Source organism: Camelus ferus, chromosome 10, assembly GCF_009834535.1.
Source record: "Camelus ferus isolate YT-003-E chromosome 10, BCGSAC_Cfer_1.0, whole genome shotgun sequence".
Lineage (NCBI taxonomy): Eukaryota > Metazoa > Chordata > Mammalia > Artiodactyla > Camelidae > Camelus > Camelus ferus.
The window spans coordinates 61610395-61634624 of NC_045705.1; the positions used below are offsets into that span (position 1 = coordinate 61610395).

At 39.0% G+C, this 24230-nt stretch overlaps 1 protein-coding gene across 4 annotated transcripts in view; it reads right to left on the minus strand.

Moving 5' to 3' along the window:
• PAK1 (p21 (RAC1) activated kinase 1) overlaps positions 1 to 24230 on the minus strand; it is a 122804-nt gene that overhangs the window by 68874 nt on the left and 29700 nt on the right. Inside the window, exon 1 of one of the 4 annotated variants that reach the window (XM_006191641.3) lies at positions 3898 to 4329. The exons of 2 other annotated variants lie outside the window; for them this stretch is intronic. The gene's annotated coding sequence lies outside the window, so the exon portion shown is untranslated. Of the gene's footprint in view, positions 1 to 3897; positions 4330 to 24230 lie in introns of those variants that run through there. One more of the 4 variants, XM_014565119.2, reaches the window with a different exon arrangement.

Below are 24230 nucleotides of genomic sequence, written 5' to 3' on the forward strand. Positions count from 1 at the left end.
ATCTGTTAGACAATCCACCTGCATTTCTCTTAAGGAACTTAAACCTGACAAGAACAAATGAAACTCTTGGATTTCACAGCGTCTACCATAAATTTTAATTATATTCACTTACTTATTACACATTTCCCTCAATAAACAGTAAGATTCAAGAAAGAACACTATTTCTGTTGTGTTTACCAATGTATATCTAACAACTAAATAGGGCTCAGTAAGAGTAGACACCAAGATTTACTAAACCCTCTGTGTCCCCAAAATATTCACATGCTAATAGGAGAGGCATACATAAACCACAATGACAGTTCGACAGGGTAAGTGCCACTATGAATGGTAAGAGGAAGCACATGAGAGCTACATGAATCCAAAAGAAGGGGCCCTTACCAGGCCAGAAGTCAAGATTTTCTTAAGGTAAATTCAAAGTTTATTTTTGCAGGATAAAATAAATATAGCTTTTAAGTGCCTACTATATATTTTTTCTTTTCTAATATATAATGATTTTCAAGCTTTATAATAACCTTTTAAGGTATGTATAAATATCTTCCATTTTATATATGAATATTAGAAAGATTAAAAACCAAGTAGTTAGTAAGTAGTAAACCAAAATTTGAACTGAAGTCAGTCTGGTGTTGAATCCCTCCCCCTTTCTTCCTCTTTTCCTCTTTGTGTGTGTGTGTGTGTGTGCGCGCGTGCACGCTCTGTAGTTCAAGACGTCACTAAAAAAATTCCTTTTATACTTGCCACCTACTATTTGTTTTGATTTTAAGGAAAACACTAAACTTCTTGACCCCAGTTTTCAGCATGGGGTCCAAATTACCAGTCTCTAAATCATACTCTTTCTAGCCCCCTCTTTTCCTTTAAGGATTGAGGCTCAGTTTTAAACTAGTCAGAAAGCAACCCTAGGCATTTCTCCCAGGCTGCAGCATCTGACCATTTTTCATGGCTGAAAATACATTCAGGAACAACCACAGTAACATCTGTACAGCACTTCACAGTTTACAAAGCAGTTTCACACATTCATTATTTCATTTGATCTTCACCAACCCTATGAGGTGTTAAATTCCTATTTTACAGAGGCCAATGGAAATAAAATGCCTAACCTAGCTCCATCTGGTCTCTGGATTCTAGTCTGCCAGAAATTGAATTTAAGAAAATTGAGGGGTGCAAAAGGGGAGAACGAGAGCAAATGATTCATAGACAGCACCGAGTCACCCAAGTGGCCTAGAGCCAAGTGAAGTTAACAGGGACCAAGTCTGTTTCCTTTCCAAGGTAATGAGTTTGGAAATGGCATAGTGACCTACCACATGGAACTGTTCTTTTTTCACTTCAGCAGTACCTAAAGTCTAGCCCAACAGATAGATAGAAAATACAACATAAGAAAACTCTTTGTACACTATATGTACATACAGGGTTAGAAGATAACACAGTATAAGAGAATAGATATCACCTTTAGAGAAGTCTTGAGTTTAGCCCCCAGCTCTTCTACTTTCTTACTGAATCAAAAGGTTCCTCCTCAATGTGCAGACACTAACTACTATATGTTAAATAGATAAACAAGGTCCTACTGTATAGCACAGGGAACTATATTCAATACCTTTTAATGGCCTATAATGAAAAAGAATATTCAGTATAACTGAATAACTATGCTGTATACCAGAAATTAACACAACATTGTAAATCCACTATTCTTTAATTTTAAAAAATTCCATCCTGTGTTATCACAGTCCCTTATGCTTCTCTTTTATCACATATACTTATCACATGCGGTTTTAGATTCCCATACTCCTTGACTTGCACTGGAAGGCAGCAACTGAGTCCAATTTCCATTTTTGTATCCCCAACACCTGGCACCACAACTAACATAGACTAGATGATCCAGAGAATGTCTGGTGATGAATAGATGCCATATTCAAAGCTTTTCGTCTAGACAGTGAGTACCAGGATAACAACCATCTTATCTTCTTATCTCTGTTTCCCCTCTTGCTCTCCTAGAGGACACTGCTCAAGAAAAGTTTGCTGAGAAGAAACAAACCAACCCAAAAAGTTAGTCTTCAGAGGAAAATTAACCTAAATGATCCTCTTTCCCTGACTATAGTGTTTCCAGCACACCTACCTCTACCCACAAAATAACCCCTATCTTACCCAGTTCACTTTCTTCTTTAAAAGAGCACTATTCTTCTCCCTCAGGACTTCTTCTCTCCCTCTATCCGACTACCGCTATCCTCTTCTTCTTCCCTAGGCTCACAGGTCTGCTTATTTACCTCCAGGTCCGCAAGGCTTCAGAGCTGCCAAAGAGTCTTCATTCCTCAAACAATGTCTGAGCCTCTGGACACTCTTGCTCTCCTCCCACTCTAGTTTGCAAGCCCTCCGCTTCCCACCTTGCTTACTCCCTATTGCCTGCTGATGCCCACCCACTAAACCCCAGGAAGGAGGTGGGGGACAAATCTAGGAAGAATGCTTATTTGAGGGCCCAAAGCAAGGCACAGAGGCAGTAAGAAGAGAGACTGGCACTTGGGGAAGATAAAATTTGTAGGCAAAAGCTGAAAGTAAGGGAGTTAGGGAGGAAACAGAGTATTTGGACCTCACAAACACTAGCAAAGGTCCCTGCAAACCAGTAACCTACTAATAATGGAAAAGTTTAACCAAAAAAATCTAAGAGGAAAAGAGAAGAAAGCCTAACCAAGAAAAGAAGGATCCAAAAGAGGGAAGGAAAAACTGGCTATGAAGAAGAAAGGATAAGGAAGGGAAGTATGAGGGGAGCAAGAAGAAGGGAGAAAGTGGGGATGGGAGAAAAGTTACGTAGGAAGCAGGACAGGAAAAATGATGAGAAGTAGGAAGTAGAAAGGAAAGTGGGGAGACAGAGATAAGGAGGTGGGTCATAGAAAAACTGACTGGAAAAAAGAGGTCCAAAATAATCAAGGTAGGTTAGCATGAGGCCTGACATGTGTTTCTTGGTCCCAGATGATCAAAAAGGAAAGAATTATAGTGATTAAGACATTACATAGCCCCCAAGGTCTATCATTAGCTTGGCAGAGTAAGGAGGAGGCTCCAGATAAGACAGCCAAGTTTAAAGCAGCTTTATGCCCAAGTATCCAAGAATTGAGCAGTCTGGAGAAAAACCATTAACATACCTTGACCTGCTTCTTCCCAGCTCCACCTCCCTACTCAAAATATCTACACTCAACACTAAAATAATCAGCATTCTCAACCTCTGCCTTGTCCTTTAAGTCACTGGGTCCTGAGCAGCCCAGCAAGATGCCATCCACAGGGCTACAAGACAGGATACCAGGATCTGCTTCCCAAGTTTATCTGTCTCCTAGTGTTGACAGAAGTATTTCTATAATCTGTTCTAGGGCTTTTACCAGCTCACCTGTCCAAAAACAGTCTAATAGCCTGAGAAAGCCAGAGTCACAAACAAAATGTCAAGCCCTTCATTGCACAGATAAGGAAACTAAGGTCCACAGAGGCTGCCTGAACAGGACCAGTCTCACGACCCTAGGTCTCCTATCTCTCAGTTTACTCCACCTCTTAGCGAGTCACTTATAATTCCCCTCCCCAGCACCCAAGAGAAAAGCCCTATGGTCCCAGAAGGCCAGCAGCTAATCCAAGGCAGATGAAAGGATCACCCTAGCCACCAAGCAGAAGGGTGCTTGCAAAGGAACAAGGCTCCTGTGGCAGAGCAAACTGCCCCCAAATCAGCTTCCCCTTCATACCCTTCCCTAGCCAGAGCTCTGATTCCAGTGCTGGCCTAACCCTGGGTGGGCTCATCTGAGTGTTCCACCCTAAATCCCTTCTCGCATTTAGGGTCTCTTAGGGGAAGAGATCCTAAATCTACCGGACCCGCGTCACCGGAAGCCAGCAGAAAAGCCCCCTCCCCAGCACCGCCCAGGATGGTAGCCTTACCTGGTGGAGGGAGTCGGCCCCGGCATCTCTGCCTAAGGTTTTTGCCGCAGAGCCGCACCTCTATCACGCCTGGCGGGCCGCGCAACGCCCTGGCTCCACCCGTGCTGCTGTTCTACTCAGTTGGGGCCGGGCTCCCAGCAGCTCAGCTGCCCCAGCTCTGGCTCCGGGGAGCAGCACGCTCCCGCCCTCGCAGGGCGCAGCGAAGGCTCTGCTTTGGGGTTGGCGAAGCAGAAGGGGCGGGGAAATAAGGGAGGGAAGGAGGCGGGAGGAAACCGCGCTTCTCCTTTCTGCAAAGAAGCAGAAGCGCCGAGGGAAGGGGAGACAACTACATTCCCATCTCCTCAGCTATTTTCTCCAAACTAGTCTTCAGCAGCGGGTAGTCTCTCACTGAATCCAGGCTTTCCAGGGGCTGTCAGAGCTTCCTGGGTGAGTCCCAGAGTCAAGGAAGAAAACCAGAGCTCCCTGTGCCTTAGTTTCTCCAGCTGGGTCTGAACTCCGGACAGCTCACCTCAAACCTAGCATTCTAACAGATGAGGCCTCAGGAAAAGATCTCTTCCCACTCAACCACCGCCTCCAACACAGGTGTCAGGTTTTAATTCTAATGCCCCAGGGAAAACATCAGCCGCTTACAGGGGCTTCTAAGCAAAGAAAATTCAGCAGCAGCTACCATTTATTAAGTGCCATTGTGTACCAGGTGCTTTACAAAATTTTATGTCTATCTCAGTTTATGAAGTAGACACACTTCCAATTTATATACGTCAAAAGTGAGGTCCAGGAAGAATATGGCTTTGTACAATATGTATTTCTTAAACACATACTGTGAATCAGGCAATGTAACAGGCAATGTAATGGCCCCTGAGCAGAGCAACGCATTACAGAAAATTTATAACCCTGGCCCAGACCTCCTAAATGATAGCAGTGCCCCCCCAATGACTGAAACTATTAAAAAAAAAAAAAAAACACTTCACACATTTCCAAATGCTCCCTAAGAGGTAATACTACCCCTCTATGCCCTGCTCTTGAGAGATATGCCAGGAGTCAGATTATGCAGGGTCTCTTGCAGGTTATTACCAGGAGTTTGGGTTCTGTTCTAGGTTTTAGCAATAGGAAAGCTTTGGAAGGTTACAGGCAGAATGAAAAGCTCTAATCTATATTTTTAAAGGATCACTGCTGAATGGAGAACAGAGGGGAGGGTTATGGAAACAAGAAAACAAATTAGTAGATTCTTTTCAGAGCTCCAAGCAAGAGAAGATGGCAATGACTTAGACTAGTAATTGGAAGAAGAAATGAAAAGAAACAAGCATTATTCTAAAGACACAGCTTGGAAGAAGCAGCAGCAGAACTTGTTGAAAGACAGGAGGTGATGGATGAGAGAAGGTAGTGACTTCCTCAAGATCTCACAGCTGGTAAATGGTCGAGTCACCCCAACTTTGGTCTGACTCTTAACTTGTGCTTTCTGTCATGTCAGTCATCTTTATATCAACTGCCATATCCCTCTCCATACTGCCTGCCAAAGAGCAGGTAATCAGTATCATGTCTGATCAATGATTGACATGTGCTAGAGAGATTTTATGGTATTTAGCCATCTTCCCTGACAGATGTCTACACCGCCATTCAATGTATCGAAAGTAATCTAATTATAGAAGAATGTAGGGAAAGAATTCCATGAGGACAGAAAGAGCTCTTCTGTTAAGTATCTTTCATCCCTCCCAGACCCTGAGTACTTGTGCTATTCTAACTACCAGAAGTCTCAAATTTAGTGGAAATAGGGAATTTCTTGAAGACTCTCCTCCCAATATAGAGAGAACTGCTCAATAATATAGAGTAGGGTATCTGCTGCACTATGAGAAATCAGCTTCAAAGTAGTTTTACGATGTTCTTTTGACCTTTCAACCTTACCCTTCATCTCAATGTATGAATAAGATAAGATCAAGAAAGAGTCCTCAACCTTGGTCAGTTTTTCAAAATAATGATGAATAACCAAATTATAGCATCTGCTCTTATCCAACTTCCCAACCCATCCAGCAGCCCCTCTTACAGATAGGCTCTGCTGGAACACATTCAGGAACAGAAAGCTCCCTTGCAACTTGCACTATGAGACAGTGCTTCCTAATATTCAGCCAGGTGCCCCTCTGTAAACTTCCAATTCTGCCTCCTGGAGCACTCAGAAAACATCCTTCAATGCCAAGTCATATTAAAGGTCTTCAGATATGTGTATATGCACATCTATCAAGGCCATGCGCTTTTCTCTTCTCTAGGATAAATATTTTCAGTTCTCTTTAATACTTTGTTCATTCAATAACTATTTAAGCATCGTATACAAGCCACCAGAGACAGACACATCATCAAACAGGACCACACCCTCAGCGAGCTTATGGTAGTTCTAGTATGATGGTTTTCAACTCCCACTGTGCATCAAAATTACCTGGGAAGCTTTAAGAATATATAGTGAATATATAGCAGAGACTATGACTCAATTGTTCTGGGACGTAGCCTAAGCAACATATCTCTAAGGATATAACTACAGTTATATATAGGTGTCTATCAGAGGACTAATACTATCTGACTTGAAGACTTAATATAAAGCTACAGCAATAGGAAAGTCACATGTAAATCAATGAAATAGAAGACTCCCTTACATTATACACAAAAATAAACTCAAAATGGCTTAAAGACTTAAACATAAGACAAGACATGATAAGCCTCCTAGAAGAAAACATAAGCAAAACATTCTTTGACATAAATCTTAGCAATGTTCTCCTAGGGCGTCTATGCAGGCAATAGAAATAAAAGCAAAAATAAACAAATGGAATCTAATTAAATTTATAAGCTTTTGAACAGCAAAGGAAACTATAAACAAAACAAAAAGACAACCTATGGACTGGGAGAAAATTGATGTGACTGATAAGGGCTTAATTACCAGAATATACAAACAACTCATACAACTTAATTAAAAAAAAATCCAAAAATGGGAAGAAGAACTAAACAAGCAATTCTCCAAGACATATAAAGGGCCAATAGGCACATGAAAAAATGTTCAATATGGCTAATTATCAGAGAAATGCAAATCAAAACTACAGTGAGGTATCACCTCACACCAGTCAGAATCGCCATCATTCAAAAGTCCACAAATGACAAATGCTGGAGAGGCTGTGGAGAAAAGGGAACCGTCCTACATTGTTGGTGGGAATGTAATTTGGCGCAGCCACTATGGAAAACAGTATGGAGATTCCTCAAAAAACTAAAACTAGACTTACCGTATGAGCCATCAATCCCCCTCCTGGGCATATATCTTGAGGGACTTCTAATTTGAAGAGATACATGCACCCCAATGTTCATAGCAGCACTCTTTACAATAGCCATGACAGGGAAACAACCTAAATGTCCACTGACAGATGACTGGATACGGAAGTTGTGGTATATTTATACAATGGAATACTACTCGGCCATGAAAAAGAATAAAATAATGCCATTTGCAGCAACACAGATGGACTTGGAGATCATCATTCTAAGTGAAGTAAGCCAGAAAGAGAAAGAAAAATATCACATGATATCACTCATATGTGGAATCTAAAAAAAAAAAAAAAAAAAGAAGAAGATACTAGTGAACTTATCTACAAATAAACAGAGTCACTGACATAGTAAACAAACTTATGGTTACTGGGGAGAAAGGAGATGGGAAGGGATAAATTGGGAGCTCGAGATTTGCAAATATTAACTACTATATATAAAATAGATAAACAACTAGTTTTTCCTGTATAGCACAGAGAACTATGTCTAATATCTTGTAGTAACCTATAATGAAAAAGAATATGAAGAATATATGTGAAACATTATGCTGTGCACCAGAAATTGACATACTGTAAACTGAATATACTTCAATAAAAAGAAATAATAAGAAAACAAACAACCCAATCAAAAAATGGACAAAAGATCTGAACAGATACCTCACCAAAGAAGATACAGAGATGGCAAAAAAAACACATGAAAAGGTAATCAACATCATATGCGATTAGGGACTTGCAAATTAAAACAACAATGAAATACCAATACATACATCCCAGAATGGCTAAAACCAAAAACACTGATAACACCAAATGTTGGTGAGAGTGTGGAGCAACAAGAATTCTCATTCACTGCTGAGGGAATGTAAAACAGTACAGCCACTTTGAGAGTTTGGCAGTTTCTTACAAAGCTAAAGATAGGCGTAAATACCATATAATCTAGCAGTTGCACTCCTAGATATTTATCAAAATGAGTTGAAAATTTATGTCTACATAAAAACCTCTCCACAAATATTTACTGCAGCCTTATTCATAATTGTCAAAATTCAGAAGTAACCAAGATATCCTTCAATAGATAAAGAGATAAATATCTACACAGTAGCATATTATTCAATGAACTATCAAGCCAAAAAAAAGACCTAGAAAAAACCCTAAATGTATACTGCTAAGTGAAAAAAAAAGTCTAAAAAGATTGATTCCAACTATATAATATCCTGAAAAGGAAAAACTATAGAAGCAGCAAAAAAATCCGTGGTTGCCAGGGGTTCAGAAGAAGGTGAGGGTAAAGTTGAACAGGTGAAACACAGGCATTTTAAAAGTAGGGGAACTATTCTGTATGACACTATAATGGTGGATACTTGACATTGTGCACTTGTCAAAACCCACAGACCTGTACAACACAATGAGTGAACCTTAATATAAACTATAGGCTTTAGTTAATAATGATCTATCAATATTGGTTATCAATTGTACTCTCTAATGCAAGATTTTAATAATAGAGGAGGTTCTGGGGAGAGTGGGAGAGACGGATTATACAGGAAGTCTTATATACTTCCTGGTCAATTTTCTATAAGCTTAAAACTGCTCTAAAATTAAAGTCTATTATAAAATTTTAAATGAAGAAAAAATATCAAGCAAAAGAAGAAGACATACAAGATAAAGCTCATTTATCGTGCCTGGTACTCTATAGGAAACGTGATACTCTGAGTTTAGTCTAAACTCTGGAACATAGTTAACTATCACCTCCATTAACTATACTTAGTACTTCCAATAATTCAGTCCAAAGCTGCATTAGCTTTTAAGCCACTGCACTGCCTTTGACTGACATTGGGCTTAGGTAGCCAAAACCACAATTTTCATGAGAAGAACATCATGCTAGGGCTCCCTAGACTGCCCATATGTTGCCATTTCTTTGAGACTTAAAATGTAGAACTTCACTGTTATCCTCCTTATATTTCATCTTGTTGGCTTCAACACAAGTGCTTTCATGCTCTCTCACTCTGTCTGCACCATCTAGCATAGTAGTATTTCCTTCCAGTCTTTATCACCTACAAAACTGGTAAGTATGCTATTTCTTCACACATTTATCAAACATCTACCATGTGCCGTAGTCTGTACTAGGTTACAAGGATTAAAGATGACCTAGAAATGGCCTCTGTCTCCAGAAATCACCACTAATAAGGGAAGCTGGCATGTATAAAACTGTAAAAAGTACTGTACTAGAAAAAAGAATAAACAAAATAAACAGGATAAGGTAGAAGAAACTACAAAATATGTACCATACAGTATAAGGCAGGGCCACTAATGTCTTCAGCAAGAAAGATCAAATTCAAGCATCTTCTATTTTAGATTTCAGTTCTCAAAAACCAGATGCTGGTTTGATTATAGAAGGCTGACCAGCTGGCTCACACACTCTTTCAATGGTGGGTACAGCTGTAGAAAGCGTGGTTAACTGTGGCTCCCTCTGAGGAAATGCAAGACTCATGAAATTGAGGCATATTAGTAAGAAGACAGCATTTTATTTATTACTGAGGGTTAATAGGTTAATCAAGGAAGAAACTACTAGCTAAAGAAATGAAAAAGCAGAATAAAACGAGGTAGAAAGGGCTTTAAGAGATGAAATTGTACAAAGAAAGAAAATAAATTCTAGCGATATCAAATAACTTGCCCAAGTTTACCCAAGTTAGCAGTTAACTTGTTTTAAGTGCAATTATTACTTGCATTTATATAGTCCTTTGGTTTTACAAAGTAAATAATTTACAAATGATTCTTCCAAGCCATGGACTCTGACCAGCAATGTTTTGTCTACGTGCTCATTTCAGGCCTAACTTGGCCCTTTCAGGTCGCTCACGTGACTTCTATAAGCATATGAGTTTGCAACCACTGTTAACACTATATAAAGTCTACTGAAAAGTAATAATTAGCACGTTTTGTTTAGACACTACAGGTTTTAACCAATAGTGCCTATAGCATTTGAAAATGATTGTTTTTCTTTGATTCTTCTGCAACTACAAATAATTTTAAGAATAACATATTTACTGATTGAGAATTACAGCCTGTGGTATTACCAGTTAAATATAGGAAAGAATCAGTCACCAATGATGATTTTAGCTATACTAAAATAGTCAACTAATATATCATTCTTTCTCGTAATCAGATGGCAGGGCTAGTTGTCTATTAAGAACTATGAAATGAGATGGAGTATGAAATAAATAAATAACAATATTAGCTTACCAAAACACTTCAAGAAAAGAAATAAGCAATGGAGGGATAGAAATCGTGGGGAGGGGGGGCGCAAAATCTATTCAGTGGCAGTCAGTTACAAAGCAACTAAATTAAAACATACTTGAAGTTCAAACAAGCCAAAAAAGTACAGAGAAGGGAGATATCGATTACATCCGTAGAGCTGGGGGAAGCTTTGTGGAGGAAACAGTATTTGGGTTGGATATTGAAAAAGGAATAGAATATTCATAGATAGAGGTACTGAGATTGAGGGAAAAGGAGAATTCCCTTGAGAGAATCACAAAAGCAAAAGCCCAAAGGAGGAAAAAGCATGAGCTCTGTTTAGGAAATAGTAAATAATCTAGTCATTCAAGAAACAGCGAATAATCACATCATTCATTCAGCATTTACTGAACTTGATCTACATGCCAGACACAGTACTGTCTTGAAGGTTGAAACAAGAGGAGACCTACTTCTTACTTTCAAGAAACAAAGCATTTTTAAAGACAATAGAAGACAAAGCTGTGACACTGACAGCCAGACTTCACAGGTCCAAAATCTGTTCCTTTTGCATTTGTCCCCTTTTTCAATAAATGGCAATTCCACTCTTCCAGCTACTTAAGCCAAAAATCTGACTTGTCTTTGACTCTGCTTTTTCTATGACCTTTAGATCAACTCCATCAGCAAATCCTACCAACTCTATCTTCAAAATATATCTATAATTCAATCATTTCTCATCACATTTACTGCTACTACCTTGGTCCAAACAACCAGCAACTTTTACCTGGAACAGTGGTACTCAATATTTGGAGGGTAGGGGGAGAAATTTTGCTCCAAAGGATAACTTTGGCAATGTCTAGAGAAATTTTTTTTGAAATAATTGGGGAGGTACTACTGGCATCTAACAGTTAGAGATCAGGAATGCTACTAAACATCCTATAATACACAGGACAGCCCATCACAAGAAAAAATTATCTGGTCCAATATGTTAACAGTGTCACCGTGGAGAAACTATGACTTATAGAGTATTGCAATAGACTCTTAGATCCACTCTTGCCTTCCAGAATGATCCTTTTATAACGTAAATCTCAGATCGAACCAGTCTCTTCTCATAATCTTCCAGTGGCTTCCCAAATCACTCAGTGTAAAAGCTGAAGTCCCTATGAAGACCTACAAGGCCATACATGATCTTACTTCCATCCTCCTCCTGCACCCCTACTTACCCTGCTACATCTCTGACCTGGTCTCCTAATTCTTCCTCCTTCACTCAGTCTACTCCAAGCATAATGGCTTCCACCAACAGGCTATGTACACTTCTATGTCTGGGCTTTTGTACCTATGGTCATTCTGCCTAAAAACACGTTTTCCCCCAAATATCTATATAACTTGTTTCCTAGCTTCCTGTAGGTCTCTACTCAAAGGTCACTTAATCAGAGGTCTTCCCTGATCACTCTTTAGATGAAACAACAAAAATCTCTCTTCACTCCATCTCAGCACTCTTTATTCTCTTCTATCCTGCTTTATTTGTATCCACAGCACTTATCATCAACCAACATATTTATCTGCTTACTGGCTGACTCCTTCCAGTAGAACATATGCCCTACAAACAAAAACTTTTCCTTTATCTCCAGAATTAAGAACTATTCCTTGCACACAGTAGGAAACTGACAAGTAATAGCTGAATGAATGAACAAGTGAATGAATAAAGAGAGCTGAATAGACCAGTCAGGAAGAAATCAGAGAGAACCATAAATACCACAAAAGAAATCTGAATGTAATCTTAGAATTGGCCTAAAGAAGTGATTGCCCAAGAGTAATTATCTTGTCATCATGTCATACAAATGACCTTGTGTTCTCTACTAAATAGACAGTAATGAGAAATTCTATTTTGTATTAATATAAGAACATTATAATAATCAGACATGTCCAATAATGAAATGGATAATCTTTAAGGTATTAACACCCCAACCAACCTCTCAGCAGGGAGGATGTAGTAACAATATACACTCCTATAATTTTCCCCTCTGCTTATCCTTCTGGACTCAGTTCCAATGTCACCATCTCTACAAAGAATCCCTCAAACAGAATTAGTCACCCCTAACTTTATAACCCTCAGAGCAGTCTTTCTACTTATCCCAATTTACTAAAAGTGTTTGTTAATATATTGCTATGGAACCCCCACCTCTAAAACTCGTATGTTGAAGATCTAATCCCTCCAGTGACAGTAAGTAATAATGAGAAGCTTCTAAGAATTCTGGGGGAAGGGTGCTTTAATTATAAAATAAGACACAGGAGAAGCACTAGTTCTCCCTTTCCCCCTTTCTTCTTCCTCAAACATTCTTCCTGGAACTACAGTAGCCATCTTCTAACTACAAGGTCATAAGCACAACAGTTGAAAGCAAACACTCTAAGGCTACAGAATGGAAAAACAGAAAGAGCCTGGGTTCCAAATGGTATTGTGAGCATCTGAACTCATGCCAGCAACCATCCACTTCCCTCCAAACTTCTTGTTAAGTGAAGAAAGTTAATCCCTACACTTAAAGTCATTGTTAGGTTTTCTACCACTTACATTTGAAGACATTCCTAGTTAATACAAACAAGACACATACTAGAGAATCAAGAGGAAGAGGAGTCTTACTAGTCTCAATCCTCTATTCCTTATCAGCCACTGGTCCCTAACCATAAATGAATTCCTCTTATTAGCATAAGATTGGAGATGGTCTAGCAAATTTAAAAGACACAGAGTAGATATGAAAGGAGAACTGAAGAGTCCCAGAAGTCAGGCAATCACTCTCCCTAATAAGTCCTTACTTTTATAAGATAACAGTATAATCCTGTCTTCTTCAAAAATAGCTTTCAGGTTGTTTGCACAAATAAAGATAGAGACAGACATACAGACATCTTAGGACAATGGTAGTCATCAATGGGATACAAATCATAAAGTAGAAGAAAATCACAGCAAGTACCAAAAACCCACATTAAAGGTAGCTATTGCAATTTGTGACCAAATTTTGCTCTGTGCATCCTGAAAGCCAAACCAAAATCAAAAAGAAGAGAATGAAGTTCAAAGTACTAACTCTTACTGTCTGATGGAAGAAGTATTTCAGTTCTGTTAAGGGACAACCATTATCAGATAAAACAGGGGTTAGAAAATTTTTTCTGCAAAATATCAGATAGTAAATATTTTAGGCTTTGCAGGCCATTTCATTGCTGTCTCAACTACTCGACAACTGCGTAGTACAAAAGCAGCCATAGACAAATATGTAAACAAATGAATATGGCTGTATTCCAATAAAACTTTATTTCCAAAAACAGTGAATGGGCCAGATCTGTCCTACAGGCTACAGTTTGCTGACCCCTAAGTCAGAGGATTGTTGGATGTAAGCACCAGACCACTTCTGGCAGTGAGGGAATTTGACCTGAGTGCAACAGCATCAATGCCTTTTTAGTGCCAGGAACTCAACCTTGCAGGTGATGCTACCAAAGAGAGAAAGTTTTCTCCCCATTACTTTCTCTCTCATGTCATTAAGTCCTAAATCCAAGTGTGGTGTAGGAGCATGGTATTGATGAAACGTAGGTCACTCACTGCCTATGCTCTGGAAGCAGGGAAGTCTGAGAAGCAAGTATCTAAATTTTTATCTCCTTTACTGGATAGCAACTTTGCCACCAAGAAGACTCATAAAATGGGGGACATATAAAAGACCTAAACAGACATTTTCCCAAAGACATACAGATAGGCAAAAGGCACATGAAGATGCTCAAATCATTAATCATCAGAGGAATGCAAATTAAAATCATAATGATATATTGCCTCACACCTGTTGGAATGGCTATCCTCAAATAACAAATGTTGACAAAGATGTGGAGAGAAGAGAATTCTCGTATACTGTTGGTGGGAATGAAAACTGGTGCAGTCACTGTGGAAAACAGTATGGCAGTTTCTTAAAAAACTAAAAACAGAACTACCATAGATCAACAACTCCATTCCTGGGTATATATCCGAAAAAAATGGAAACACTAATACAAAAAGATAATGCTCCCCAATTTTCAAAGCAGCATTATTTACAATTGCCCAGATATGGAAGCACCCTAAGTGTCCATCAACAAGATGTGGTATGTGGTATCTCTATAATATATGACAATCTCTAACATTTATGCAATTCTTTACAATCAATAAAGCATAGTCATGCCCATCATCCAATTTAATTCTTACATACAATCCTGTGAGATTTCTCCTCACAAGCAAAGCCCAGTCCCAAAGCCATCTCTCCTGGACCACTACCATCACCAGGGCCACTGCCTCAATGTAATCACACATACACACATTTGCTGTAGCTCTTCTCACTCACACAGATAATCTATTACCCATAGTGAAGTGTGAACAGCCTGAGGGAAGGAACCAGGCATAGCACAGTGTACAGCACAGTAAATGCTCAATAACTGTATGCTGAAAGAAAACAGACTGAAGTGAGTTAGAACAGTCAGCACTTTTGTTTTAATAAAGTAGAAACTTTTCCAAATTCTCCTAAGTCAGGGTATTCTTGACTCTCAGGACTCTTTTTACCATGTTTCCAAGGATTGGTCAGTATACAAAAGAAGGAGACTCGAACTGGGACTCAGAAGTCCTGGTCCTCAGAACAAGACACTTAACTTCTCTGAGCATCAATTTCTTCATTTTTTTTAAGTAGAAACAATCCCAGTGTTTTCCTCTCTGAACACATGGTGAAGATTATTTAAGATAATGTGAGTAAAAGTTACTTGAGAAGTGTGAAATGATACAGCAGGCCAGGGACAATGCTTAGGTTGATGACTCCCACTTTTCCCTGACAAAGTCAAAATCAGAGTATTTCCTAGAAGAAACATATTTATCCTAACAGCTCTAAAAAATCATCTTTACTATCCTCATTTGCAGAATGACTGGAAAATGAGGTAAGAAAACAGACATGAAAGTGCCTTGCATACAGCTAATTTCCTGAGACACTTATTTTCTCTTGATAGACATTTTTTGTCACTAGTTTTACTGACCAAAATAATTGAAACAAGGAGAGGACATTTTTCTCACCTAATTTAAGTAATTTTGTGGCTTCTTCCCACAAGCTAAAAGGAAAATGAGCAGACCCCAAAATTACAATGAAGAGTAAGAAAGCTCTAAAGTTATGAACATAGGCACTCAGCATGCGGTCCTGAATAAAGAAGCAGGATAAGTAGATACCCCAACTGCCTTCTTCCCCTACAACCTAAACCTACTTTCTGTTTCAATCCCTACATCCTGACCACCACATCACCACTGAAATAGGAAGTAGCTGTTTAGGAGAGATTCCTAGTTCTAGGTTGGCAAGGAGTCTAAGGCTTCCCTGGTCCTCAGTCAACATTTATCCTGTGGTTAGAGGCCACACCAGGACAACACCAGTGGGCAACCAAAGATGAAAAGGAGAAAAGAACTGCTGTTTAATACTTCCGCAGCAAGGCCATATAGTCCCAACTGTATGATAGGTATATGGCAAGCAGTAAAAGCCTCACAAAGAATTCTAAGACTGAAGATAGGAAAAATTAGATCTAGTCCCAAAATTGCTACCAAATTGCTGTCTAATCTTGAATAAATCAATCTGACTCTCAGCTCCCTTTTCAAGTGCCTCCTGATTCAGAAATTTCACAAATAAAAGTAACTACTGCACACAAGGCACTGTGCTGACATAGTGTGGTGAACAAAACAGAGTCTGTTTATAAAGAAGTCTGTATTTATGGAGCTTACAGGATAGAACACTCAGAAGTCAGGTATTAAAAAAATAAGCAAGCCAATTATAACATAATTACAACTTGTGATACATAGCCAGTGTCAATCAGGAAGTAAGAAGTGGGTAGGAGAGCACATATGCAGAAGAAAACCTCACCAACAAACTTCAGATTAAAAATCAGTAGGAGCTCCTCTCAGCTCTCCCTCCATCCTAAACAGGGGCTCAGTATTTCTTTGCCACACATTGTCACCTGACTGCCTGCTGCTTTGTGTAGCTGGAAGCATCATGGTCAACCATAAAAAGCATAAAACATACACACAATAAATAACAGCCAGTTCCACCAGTTTCTGCCCCTTTCTCTGAGTCTCAGTGTCTTCAGCTATTTAATGGTGGTAATTCTATCTATTTCAGAATAATGTTCTGAAGATAAAATAGGAAAAAGTATTCTAGAACCTAATCTATTCCAGTGTGCCGCCAGTGCTCAGCACAGAGTTAGACACAGTACAGATTCCCCATTTGTAAAACTGCAGTAACATCTGTGCCCATTTCAAAGAGTGACTGTGAGGGTTAAATGAGCTAACATATAGGTAAGGTATTTAGTAGAGTCCGTGACACGTAGTAATTCATAAAAACATTAGCTGCTATTAATTCACTTAACCTTTTCCCCTCAGTTTACTCATTTGTAAAAGAGGGACAATATTAGTACCTACCACATAGGATTATTATGGCAATTAACTGAGCTAATATATTTAAAGCCTTAGAAGAGTGTCTGGTATATAGTAAGTGCTATATAAGTATGGGATGATGATGATGATGGTGATGATGATTAAATTTATCTTTTAGCTGTTCCTACAAGTTGCACATATATAGACCAGCTGGTTCTCAATCAGGGCTGATTTTATTCCCTAGGGGACATCTGGCAATGTCTAGAGACATTTTTGATTGTCACAACTGGAGGGGGAGTAGAAGATGCTACTGGCATCTAGTGGGTAGGGGAAAAGGATGCTGCTAAATATCTTACAATATACAGAACAGCCTACTAGCCCCCAACATAAAATTATATGACCTAAAATATCAATAGTCTCAAGGTTGAGAAACTCCAGTATAGACCAAATAAATCAAACAGAAATTTTCTCTTCCTCCTCCTCTAAACTCCTGGAGTATTTTACTTGGATCCTTCTTCTAGACTTCATTAAACAGGTATAAAAGTTTTAGACCTGAAACAGGTTTTAGAGAGCTCCTTACTTTACCAATGCGCAAGTAGCTTACAAATGAACAGAGATTCAATAGGAGGTCCAGAACTGGAACCCAAACTTCCTGACTCCCAGACTGATGGTCCTTCCACAAGCTAAGTCAGATACCTTGCAAGCACTTCCTCTTTCCCTTCCCCACTCCCTCTACCCAAATCCCTCTTTTCTCCCCTCCTCCTCCCCAGGTTTGGAAACAGAATCTATTTCTTTTCTAGCACCATGAGAAGACAGAGAAGTGCTGACCACTCTCCCCACCTTTCTGTTACCTTCCTTCTCAAGGACCTACCCTATCAAGCTCCAGCCTGCACTTTGGATGAGAGGCTAAAATCTCTTCCTATTTACCTGTCCTGGGTCGTTTTTTGCAGGGGCCAAGCTGAAGCTGCTTTGGTCACTGCTCTCTCCCGAGGTTAGGCAGATGTTCTGCCTGAAAGTCTAACTTGAGTCAGAAAACTTAGATAAATCTCCTTTACCCTGTCTGTGGGAATGAACTGACCTCTTGGAGGAGACAAAGGCAAGTTGTAACAGCTTACACTGGACTTTCTCCCCACGAAGTGGTTCTAAAGAGAAAAAAAGACTGTGGGTATCTTGGTAAGGAAAACATGGAGAAAGGAAACGTAAGAGAAAAAGACACTAAGGACTGTAACAGAGTACTCAGCTACACGCAGGACTTCACAAACATTTCCTATATCTAATTCTTACCAGCACTTCAAGGAAAAATGCCTGCCTTCTCAAAAAAGCCTCCCATTACCACTTCAGTCCGTGAAAATATTAAGCAAGCACTCATTATGTGCCGGCCACTATAGTAATTTTATCTCATTTAATCTTCAGAACCTGAGGTAATTATTATCCCCATTTAAGAGATGAAGAAAACGCAGATAGGAGAGGTTAAGTAACTTGCTATTGCCTTAGTCAGTAAGTAGCAGAGCAACAATTTACCCCTAGATATTTCAGACACCATAAAACTAAACCCTCAACTATTTTACTAAACTGTTTCTCAAGACATTTTTCTCTTTCTTTGAACCTATATTGCATTTACTAACTGTATCATATATTAAGCAATTAATTTCAGGCTGCCTTTTCTTAGTTACGTGTGCATCAGATTTGTTCCAGGCTCTGTGCTAGGTCCTGTGAATAAAAGATATAAATAGCAGTCTATTCCCTAAAGCAGAGTTTTTCAAACTGTTTGACTACAACCTACAACAAAAATACAATTCACACAGAGACCCAGGACACACACGCACACACATGCACATGTGCACATAGACACACCTATAAATATAAAATTGAGACAAAAATTTCAAAAGACAATTCTTATTCTTCCCTATGCAGTATTTTCTATTGTTTCTGATGTATTATATTCGACTTTTTAAAACTTTTTTAAAAAGCTGCTCTAGGATACTATATTAAATTCACAATCCATGGGTTATGACTTAGTGCTTAATAAAAAACATTGCCCTTGAAAGTTCCTAGGTTAAACGGAGAAATAAGACATGAGTAACAATAAAAATAATTACAGTAACAGGAGCCAAAACTTCAGGAACCCTTCTTGTGTGACAACTCTGATAAGCACTTTACATGAATTATAGGAACCAAGATCCCACATAGGTTTGCTTGTTTGAAGCCAATGTTAATATTCTTTTCACCACATCATATTGCCTATGCAGCATGCAAAGTTCTATAATGAGGAATATTTCCATGAAGGAAGGGGGTCAGGGGAAGGAACAGTTTGGAAGCTTCACAAAATAAAGATTTCTGAGTTGTGCCCTGAAGTTGAAATTTTCAAGAATTTCGTGCATGAGCTCCAATAGGTGCTTTATAAATATTTGTGGATGGAACCCTTCTACCTTCTCTTACGATGTTGAAAAATGGCATATTTTTAGATGGAAATCCATGTAATTTTTAGCTGATGCTGCCTCTCCCAATAGAAATCTCAAGGTGCACAGCCACATGGCACTTAAAAAAAGTTTTAGAGTTTGGTAACAGCTTCTCTAGAAGAGCTGAAAAAGACATCCAGGACTGGCTACCAAGAGACCAGGGTCCTAATCCCAGTTCTGTTATAGAATTTCTGTGTGTGACTTTGGGCAAATGTCTTTACCTCTCTGGGACTCAGTTACTAATCTATAAAATGATGATGAAAACAGACCATAAGACCAACAAATTTCTTTCTAGTACTAATAAATTCTAATAACAATAAATTCTAATGATTCTAGTACTAATAAATTCAGGAAGTCCATGAAAAAGAATAAAAAATTTTAATAAGAACCATTCACCCACAAAGACACAAGAATAAATTTGAAGCTCCAGAACTGAGCTCCTGGGTCTCTGTCGTGCCTGATCCCCTTAGCTGGAGATGGAAAGGAAGATGTACACTCAATGGCCAGACATGCACCATTTCTTCTGCCTGAGCCTAAACTTCCCCATGTGAGAGGCAAGTGAAGTCACAGAGAAGTAGATTTCAGTTTTAAGGACCAAAATATCAAATCATGAGAATAACTGTCTCTAGCAGTAGACAGCTCTCCATCATGAAAGTATGCAAGCAGATAGTGGAGAAATACTTAAGAGGAATTTTGCAAAAGGAAGTTAAACAGGGGGTAAATGTGTTAGATGCCCTCTAAGAGAAATTTCAGTCTTAAAATTCTACTATTCTCTTTTCACACAACAACAGAAAGAGTAGCACTTAGCAGATTCTGGAGGGCAAAAAAATACCCAAGGACTTTTATTTTCCATTCTCCTTCCCTCTTTCTGTGTTTCCATCCCAGCACACGACCTCATTTACTCCCAGGGACATCATGGCTATAATTTCCTCCTCTTTTCAAGATTTGTTTTTAGTTTATGAAGAAGAAAGGAGGGGTTAAATTGTCAAGGAAAGACCCACCAGGAATATCTACATGGGCCCAGGTCCACCCCAAGGGATACTTCTCAGGAGAGTAGGAAGTTGTAAGATTGGCTCTACCTAGCAATATGCAAACTCAAAGCAGCCACTGGTTTCTCAGGGCACACATATTAATGGCACTCAAACCATGAAGTTAGGAACCTAGTGTGAATAACTGATCTAGCCCCCGCCACCCAGACTAGTCTGATACTCCCATGATTGGAGAATCAGGTGTTATAAACTGAGTCCCTGATGCTATCACTGGGTGATCTTGAGCCATTCGTGGCTTCACTCTGAACCCAAACAATTCCAATTATAAAATGTACTAACTGTAAAATGAATATATAAGATGATCTGTAAAATTTCTTCCAGTATTGATTTTGTTATTCTAACAGAAAATAGTATTTTTATAAATTAATTAGCATCTATCCTAAATTCTCAAAGAGATAAGTACAAAAATAATAACAAAGACTCAGCAATTAGTAAGCACACATTATAGGGCAGACGCAGTACTTTCCATGCTTATCTCCTTTAATCATCTCAGCAACTCTAGTTTACATATGAGGGAACAAACTGAGAAAGGTTAAGAAACTGTCCACAGTCACACAGGTAAATAGGAGAACTAGAATTTCACTCAAAGCTACGGATTCTAAGTCCAGTTCTTTTCCCACTAAACAATTCATTTCCAAGCTGCCACTCCAAAAAGAACATTGACCTAAAAAGTAAGAGAGCAGAGAATAGGGAAAAGACAGCTAGAGACCAGCTTCAATCAGCTGGCAAAGATCTGCTTTCTTCAATGAACAGGAAAATAACAAAGTGTTGGAGTCACCAAAACATAAGAGCCCTTCCAGACACTGGAAGCAAAATTCATCTCAATACCTCCCATGTCTACCCACTCCATTAGTTTAATCTACAAAAGATTGATGGGTTTGGGGATAAATAAAAGGCCAGGAAAAATTTATTTACATCAAAATAATTCAAAGGAAGCAGAAGCCAACTTAGAAAACCAGCCCTTCCCACTTGTTGCTGACTCACTCAGCCCCTTTCTGTTCTAGGAAGTGTGTTCCATGACCTCTACCTTTCCAAAGAAAGCCTTCACTCCTCTAGATCTAGATCCTGATACCCAAAGAAGCTACACCCCTTAGAGATGGGAGATGCAGCCACCAGCAATGAATGCCCACCAATCCCAACACTGGTTTTAAAAAAAATCTAAAGAGGAAAGGATGAGAAAAAAGTCTAGGTTTCTAGGAGACATCTGGGTCCACTGCTCTGCTAGGGAGCAATGTCTTACAGAGCAGACGTCATAGGAGACATCTAGGTCCACTGTTCTATATGTAGAAATGTAGACAGGAGGGTACTCCAGCACCCTTGAGGCAAATGCTTACCTAATGGCATCAGAAAAATCAACCCCTTTCTTAACACAGAGACATCCTTTGAGATTACTCAATCCAATGATTCCAAGATTTTTAAAAAGAATGTCAACCTCTTCTTCCAATCAAATCTTACAGAAACATGAATGTTTAAACAGATAAAAAGTAGAAATGCTCTGGCTGAAAAGGAGGTGGGGAAGTTCCACTTCCTCAGCATCTTCCCACTTCTCAATCTCACCCTAATATCCTGTGAGGTTACACTTCAAAACTCTGAGACTCTAGATTAACACCTCCATGTTACACTTAAGGAAACTGGGGTCCAGAAAGAGAAAATGACTTTGTCAAGATCACATAGTCAGTGCTAAAGCTGAAAGTCAAATTCAGATGTATTAACTTAAAGGGCAGTCGATTTCCAATATCATCACATTACTACTTTGGGATGATCACATGAAAATGAATGTGAAAGCATTTTTAAAAGCACTAAGTGTGGAAGCCTGTATAGTTCCCTCACCTAATTTTCTCCACATGTAAAAGAATCAAAATGCTCAGACTTTCAGGGACAACTTCACCAGGTAGCACCCAATGGCAAAGAGATCCTCTCATGCTACTAAACCCTCAGTAAAGTATCTGACTATCTGTAAAAACATGCATGATTATATTACCAACTTAGAAAGATTTATAGTAGATAAATGAGACTCAGGAGACTTCTGATGGATTCCCTGATCACTGTGTCCTGAGAAACCATCCCTTAATGACATATAGGAATTCTCCTAGAACCCATCATGCCTGAAACATGGAATATAATCAACACCTATGTATCAAGGTTAACTCCTTAATAAATGATGTATATAACTTGGCCTCAAAGATTCTCTACAACTGTGGTAGTCAGCCTCCAAGACAGTACCCAATGATCCCTGCCTCCTGGTATTTGCACCCTTGTGTATCCTTTCCTACTTGGTAGAAGGGTCAGTCTGTGTGATCAAAAGAATAAGTGATTGCAAGTCATTTCTGAAATCAGATTATAAAAAACACTGCACCTTCTGTTTTGGTTGTTCTTGCCTTTCTCTGATTACCCATTGTGGGGAATTCAGCTGATGTACTACTGTAAGCTGTATGGAGAGGCCACATGGCAAGGAACTGAAGCCAGTTAACAGCCAGCAAGAAACTGAGGCTGGCCAAAAACCAGATGAGTAAGTGTGGAAGGGGATCCTCTAGGCCCAGTTGAGCCTCCAGATAATTGCAGCCCTGCATAACAGCTTGACTGTAACCTCACTAGACACTGAGCCAGGACCACTCAGCCTGGCCACGCTAAGATTCCTCACCCTTAGAAACTACATGAGGAATAAAATAAAAAATAAATTTTATAGGCAATTTATTTACACAGCAATAGATAACTAATACAACCACAAAACTAAGGTTTCCTGGGTTTACATCACAAAGCCCCTGTTATGAAACCAAAAGTCCAACTAAAACAGAACCCAAGGCCTCAAGGGTTGGTGCTTCCCCTGAAACATTAAGTGTCTATATTGCTTACTCATAAGGTGACCAGTTATAAGTCACTTCATCTCTCTTTGCTGAGATTTCCTTATTAAATATATAGGGACATTTTCCTTGCAGAGTATTATGAGGATTAAATGAGAGTAGTTTGTAAAAGCATCTTTAAAATAGTCTGGAACTATTCAAATTAAAGTTGTTACAAAGACTCTGGAAGGTAACACCAAGCCCACTCCCAACAGTAACCAAAAGGAGATGACTCTGCTCCGTGAAGTCAAATGGAAAGACCTCTTCTGTACCATTTATCCAACTGTGTTAAAAGCATCCTCTTCTATCAGTGCCTCTCATAATGACAATAAGAAAAAATTACCAGTGCTTGATACTACATATCAAGCATAGTGTTAAGTGCTTTCACGTTATTTTCTCATTTAATACTCCATTTAACCTACAGAGAAACTGATATTTGGAGAGGTTAAAATGATTTGGTTAGTAATGGAGCTAGGATTCAAACTCATATCCATGCAACTCCAAAGACCATGTTCTTTCCAATACACAAATAAGCTGTTCACTACACCAAGGAGCCTGAAAGTATCCAATACAGAAGACATAGAGGCACAACTTAATAAAAGAACTGAAAAAATGAACAAGAATGGAAGAAAAATCACTTTTCAAGTTAATGGTAAAGTAAAAAGACTCTGGAGATGTGGAGTCTGGTCCTGCCTAGGGCACCAAGGCAGTTTTAATACCTTGGACAAGTTACCTGTCACTGAAAATTTTTAAAACCCTCACATTTGCATAGTGCTTTGGAATCTACAAAGCATTCTGAAGTACCTGCAATTATTTGACTGTCACAGTAATCCTGGAAGGTAATTTCAATAATCTCCATTCTATAAATGAGAAAACTGAGACTCAAAAAGATTTCCAGTAACTTGGTTATTAAATAGCTGGTACATGCCAACCTGCCAGAGGTAACATACCTAGATTTCTTTATTCTCAGAGGTGACTCAAAAGTTTAAGGGAATGCCCAAAGGTCACAGCAAGGACAAGAAACCAGTTTCCTTCTTATCCCCCTAATCCAGTGAGCTACAACTAGATATGCAAACCTG